Source organism: Gossypium arboreum, chromosome 12, assembly GCF_025698485.1.
Source record: "Gossypium arboreum isolate Shixiya-1 chromosome 12, ASM2569848v2, whole genome shotgun sequence".
NCBI classification, from domain to species: domain Eukaryota; kingdom Viridiplantae; phylum Streptophyta; class Magnoliopsida; order Malvales; family Malvaceae; genus Gossypium; species Gossypium arboreum.
The window spans coordinates 23,056,264-23,062,945 of NC_069081.1; the positions used below are offsets into that span (position 1 = coordinate 23,056,264).

General features: G+C 34.8%; 1 non-coding gene across 1 annotated transcript; it reads right to left on the reverse strand.

Moving 5' to 3' along the window:
- Positions 1-1,151: 1,151 nt before the first annotated feature.
- LOC128286166 (small nucleolar RNA R71) lies at positions 1,152-1,258 on the reverse strand. The gene has a single exon (XR_008276711.1). It is a non-coding gene; the product is annotated as a small nucleolar RNA R71 (small nucleolar RNA).
- Positions 1,259-6,682: the final 5,424 nt, after the last annotated feature.

Sequence of the window (6,682 nt, forward strand, 5' to 3'; positions counted from 1 at the left end):
GAGCTGCATTCTGTACAAACAAAGGAAGGATAGTGTTAGGTATTGTTGTTCTTGAGACTTGTAGACATACAAAGTCTTGGAATGGTAGCTTAAAGTCTATCTCTCGAAAGAAGAAGATTGCAATAGTTATACTCTGAACAGTATTTTGGTTAAGTTTTTGCCATGGCATTACTATGTTATAAAGATATAATTTGAGTAATCCCAATCTTCCCTTTCAACAGCATAAATCCTTCCAATTTTGTCTCATAGATTTGTCACAGTAATTTATTTAGTATTTGATCTTAATATTTCATACATTAATACTCCTCATCAAATTGTTATTTTGCTTATTTTGCTATAACTTAATTAATATAGTTCATAGTGATAACTCAACCATTTTAATCCATTCTGATCCCTGTGGAGACGATCTCACTTATCACTTTATTACTTGATTTGATGTGTATAATTGAACATTCGCATTACATATTCACAGGCGAAAAGTTTTTGGCGTCATTGCCTGGGATCGGCAACTTGGTGAAATTTGGTTGTTATTATATATTTAGTTTTGTTACTTTTAGCTTACTTAGTTGTTTTTTTATTCTTTTTCAAGTTTGTTTCTAGTTTATGAGTGGAGGTATTCCCGAGAACGAAAAGTATTCTTTTGACCCAGAAATTGAGAGAACTTTGAGGAGAAGGAGAAAAGAATTGCAAGAAATGGAAAGGATTGGAAATGATCTAAGCAGAGAAGATCCGTTACATCTTAATGGTAGGGACACTGATATTCCTCATGTGATAGATGATAGAGACAAACCCATTAGAAAAAATGTAGTACCAATCTTGGATGATTTGAATCTAGGAATTGTCAGGGCACATATTCAACCTTAGCATTTTGAGTTGAAACCAGTAATGTTTCAAATGCTACAAACAGTAGGATAGATTAATGGATTACCTACTGAAGATCCACGGCTACATTTAAGACTCTTTTAAGAGGTCTGTAAGTCATTCAGGTAACAGGGTGTTCCTGAAAATGCCCTGAGACTCAAGCTCTTTCCTTATTCATTGCAAGATCATGACAGAGCATGGTTGAATGCTTTACCGTCAAGAACAGTGGCACTTTGGAATGAACTTTTTCAGAGGTTTTGGTTAAGGTGCAATCCTCAAAATATGATGTCAAATTAAGGAATGATATTACCTCTTTTTGGCAATCTGAGGATGAGACATTGTATGAAGCTTGGGAGCGATTCAAAGAATTAATTAAAAAATGTTCGATACATGGTTTCCAAGACTGGACGCTGATGGAAATGTTTTACAATGGATTAAATACACATACAAGAATGGTCATTGATGCATACTTTGCTGGATAAATCATATAATGAGGCATATGAGGTTCTGGAAATGATAGCCAACAATGATTATCAATATCCGATTATAAGAATAAGGAATAATAAAGAGTTGTTGGAGCTATAAAGCTTGATGCGATCACTTCATTAACAGCTCAGGTATCATTCCTAAATAATATGATTAAAACAATGAAGAGACCAGCTGTAGTGTAAGAAATGAGAGCAACCGAGCTAACATGTGTTTATTGTGGAGAAGATCATGTTTCTAATAAATGCCCATCAAACCCAGTGTAACACCTCTCACTCGTATTCAACGTCGAAATAGGGTTATGGAGCATTACCGGACTTATAAAACAATTAAACATCCATTTAGCATACATTTTCTCAATTCAAGCATTCATCATTCAATCTTAATTAATTTGTCCCTTATACGAGCCTATGAGGCCCTAAACATGCTTTGGGAGTGATTCGGGACTAAACTGGTAACTCAAAAAACTTTCACAAAACTTTGAAAATTTTTCTCAAAGTAGGGGACATAAACCCGTGTAGCCAGGCCATGTGTCTCACACAGCCACCAGACACGCCCATGTCACAAGCCATGTGGACATTCGAAATGGGAGCACATGGTTGTGTCCTAGTCCATGTCTGACCCTATGTAACTCTCTGACTTGGGTCACATGACCAACACACATGATCATGTGGCTAGCCTGTGTGCCCTAAACATGGCCATACACACCCCTGTGCCAGGCTGTGTACTAGGCCATGTCAAACCTGTAGGGTATACTGACTTATCCATATCCAAGTCACACGCCCGTGTGAGAGACCGTGTGAAGCATACTGGCTTGTTTTCAAATTCAACACCAAGGGAACATGGCCGTGTATCATGGTCATGTGTCACACACGGCTGAGATACACGCGCGTGTCTCTGCCGTGTGGACAAAAATAGGCTATTTACCAAGCCATCTTGCCACCCGTTTTGCACATACCTATTCAAGCTCAAACGGTACCATTTCAAGACACTAATATGCATCAAAATACCATCAACCAATGTTCAAATCATACCATTTCTTTACCATCAATACCAATCACAAATATGCTATAAGTTGCCATCTAATTTCATACCTAAATTCACATATACAATTCAACTAATTATACCCTTCCAATCATGCATTATCATGTACATATTCACAAGCATAAAGATTCCCAAATATCAATCCTTTACCATTCAAATTACCTAATATCATTAAGCATCATAAATCCAACTTCAAACACACAAATTAAGTCAATTACCAAACTCAAAACAAAACCATTTGCATATTTATAAACATCATTAAATTCATCACCACAAGCCAACTCAAATGGCCAAAATACATTGTCATCACATACTAAAATGAATCAAGCCTATACATGCCTTATACCAAATATACACACTTCAAAAATACCAAAATAGATGTTCGATAGTGTGATGAAGTCCCTGACAATCCTCGGATCCGAGCTAGCTTCAAAATACTATAAAACATAGAAAAATAAACAAAGTAAGCTATAAAGCTTAGTAAGTTCGTATGTAAATATGAAATAATCTCAACAATCATTAACACTTCAAAACGGATAACATAATTAACATTTAAAGCATCAATAAATGAACTAACATAAATTTTAACCATATCAAACTCATAAGGCCTCAACTTTTTATAACTTGTTACCTGAATAGTTTTCAGTACATATTTGTACTGATACATATCTATTTATCACCAACTTTCTTACCAAATCACTTCGACCTTATAAATATTTACGATACAAGTACTTCGATTTTTTGATGCCATAGTCCAACTATGGTCTTACACATACATTGCCAAGGCCCTGCCGTGGTCTTATATTCACATGCCATAACCCGATTATGGTCTTATTATCTGATTTGCCATAGCCCAGCTATGGTCTTATTCAACAATTCGTCCATTTAAACAGTACATTTCAATTAAGTTCTACACATTTAACCATAGGATAAATACAATCTCAATACCATCCATCCATTGAATAAATACACATTTAATTTCAAATATACGAACTTACCTCGTGTACGGAAATGACGAAACAGACTAACTATTCAATTACTTTGTTTTTTCCCCGATCTAATCTGAATTCCTCTTTTCTTAATCTATAAGTAATCAAAATCAACTTATTTATTATTCTATTTATTCAATTCAATCCAAAACAGATATTAGGGCTATTTTACACATTTGACCCTAAACTTTCACATTTTTACAATTTAGTCCTTATTTCACAAAATCACAAATTCATGAAATTCAAGACTAACCCATGGTAGCTGAATTACCAATATACCCCTATCAGCCCATATTTTTCATTTATTTCACATTTTAACACTAACTTTACACATTTCTCAATTTAATCCCTATTTTGCATTTTCACTAAAAAAACATTACAAAACTTGTCTAACTAACATCAAATATTCATAATCTATCATGAAACATCAAAATAATAATATAGTCATCAATGGAAACATTCAAAATCTTTAATAGTTTTGCAAATTAGTCCCTGGGCTAGCTAGTACTAGATGCAACGATCACAAAAACATAGAAATCATTAAAAACTGAGAAAAAAAGGGACTTATAATTAGATCATGAAGGGGCCAAATATAACAAACCCTAAAATGGTTTTCTTCCTCTCCCAAATTTGGCAATTAAAAGAAAGGTGGACAACATTTTGATTTTTTTTTGTTTTAATTAACCTTTATTAACTAATTTACTAAAATAACCTTATTAATATAACTTAAAAGTCATTTAATGGTTGTCCAAAATTTTCCACTCATCTTCCAAATGGTTTAATTACCATTTAAGGCCACCATATTTAAAAACCAAAGCTATTTGACACCTTTAGCTAATACAATAGCACTTTTGCATTTTACATGATTTAGTCATTTTTTTTAAATTGAGCAATTAAACGATAAAATTTCTTAACAAAATTTTCACACCAATATGATATCATACTGTAAACATTAAAATAATAATTAAATAATTATTTTGACTTTGGTTTTGTGGTTCCAAAACCATTGTTTCGATTTGACCAAAACCAAGCTGTTACAACTCTCCCCCTTAGGGATTTTCGTCCCCGAAAATCTTACCAGTGAATAGGTTAGGGTACTGTTTTCTCATAGTTTCCTTGGGCTCCCATGTAGCCTCTTCACAACGTGACGTTGCCACAAAACTTTCACTAAATCTATGTGTTTATTTCTCAATTCTTTAACCTCTAGAGCTAGAATTCTGACTTGTTCTTCCTTGTACGTCATATCAGGTTGAATTTCAATCTCAGACAGAGAAATCACATGTGATGGATCAGATTTATACCGATGTAGCATCGATACATGAAACACGTTGTGGATCTTTTCTAACTATGATGGTAGAGATAACCGATATGCTATTGGCCCTATTCTTTCAATGATCTCATACGGCCCGCTGAATCTTGGACTCAATTTGCCTTTACGACGAAATCAATGTTTTTTCTTCCACGGATATACTTTCAGAAACACTTTTTCACTGATCTGAAATTCAATGTCTTTTCATTTTAGATCCACATATGTTTTTTTCGATCAGAAGCTGCTTTCAAACTGTCGCGAATTACTTTCACTTTTTCTTCAGTTTCTCTAACAAATCAACCCCGTGAATCTGTTTCTCCCTAAGCTCAGTCCAATACAATGGAGTTCGGCATTTGGGACCATACAAAGCTTCGTATATGCCATCTTTATGCTCGATTGAAAGCTGTTATTATACACAATTCAACTAGCGGCAAAAATTTCTCCTGTTGCCTTCAAACTCCAAAACACAACATCGTAGCATATCTTCAAGAATCTGAATTACTCTTTCAAACTGACTGTCAGTTTGCGGATGAAAAGCTGTACTAAAATTCAACTTCGTACCTAGAGCTTCTTGTAGTTTCTTCCAAAGTCGTTATGTAAATCTCAGATCTCTATCTGAAATAATCGAAACTGGCACCCCGTGCAATCTAACGATTTCAGAAATATACAACTCAGCCAATTTAGCAAGTGAAAAATCAGTATGTACAGGAATGAAATGTGCATATTTCGTTAATCTATCAACGATAACCCAAACTACATCTTTCTTTTTCGGAGACAGGGGCACTCCGATACGAAATCCATCGCAACTCTATCTCATTTCCACTCAGGCATCATCACTGGCTGAAGTAGTCCCGACGGTACTTGATATTCGGCTTTAACTTGTTGACAAACTAAACATCTCGATACAAACTCTGAAATGTCTCGTTCCATACCTAACCACCAATATAATTATTTCAAATCGTTGTATACTTTAGTGCTTCCCGGATGTATGAATAAACAACCACTATTTGCTTCTTTTAAAATCTTCTGAATAAGCTTGGGATTTCTGGGTATGCAAATTCTACCTCAGAACATCAAACAATCATCAGATCCAATTTGGAACTCTGAATCAGGAATCGACTCACACTGAACTCATTTAACTTGCAATTCTTTATCACATTTCTGAGCTTTACCGATTTGCTAAAGAAATAATGGTCTTGCTTTCAACTCAGCAACAATCGAATCGTTATTAAACAAAGCTAACTGTGTATTCATCGCATTCAAAGCAAATAATGATTTTCTGCTCAAAGCATCAGCAACTACATTTGCTCTCCAAGATGGTAATCAATTACTAGCTCATACTCTTTTAGTAATTCAAGCCATCTTCGTTGTCGCAAATTCAAGTCTCTCAGTCATTAAATATTTTAAGCTCTTGTGATATGTATAAATGTGGCATTTCTTACCAAACAAGTGATGTAGCCAAATCTTTAATGCAAACACAATCGCGGCCAACTTTAAATCGTGCGTTGGATAATTCTTTTCATGCGGCTTCAACTGTCTAGAAGCATAATACATTACTTTGCCTTCCTGCATCAATACTAAACCCAAATCGTTCAATGAAGCATTACTGTAAATTACAAATTCTTTACCCGACTCAGGCTGTACTAACACTGGTGCTACTGTTAATAGCACTTTCCATTGTTTGAAACTTTGTTGACATTTCTCAGACCATTCGAACTTTACATCTTTCTGAAGTAATCGAGTATCGGTGTTGCAATCATAGAAAATCCTTTTAAAAATGTCAGTAATAGCTAGCTAGTCCCAAAAAACTTCTAACCTCGGATACATTTCTAGGTGGTTTCCAGTCAATAACTGCAAATATCTTGCTTGGATCAACTCGAATGCCATCCACTGAGACAATACGTCCCATAAATCTGACTTCCTGGAGCCAAAACTCGTATTTGCTGAATTTAACATAAAGTTGCTTATCTTTCAAGGTTTGCAACAAAATCCT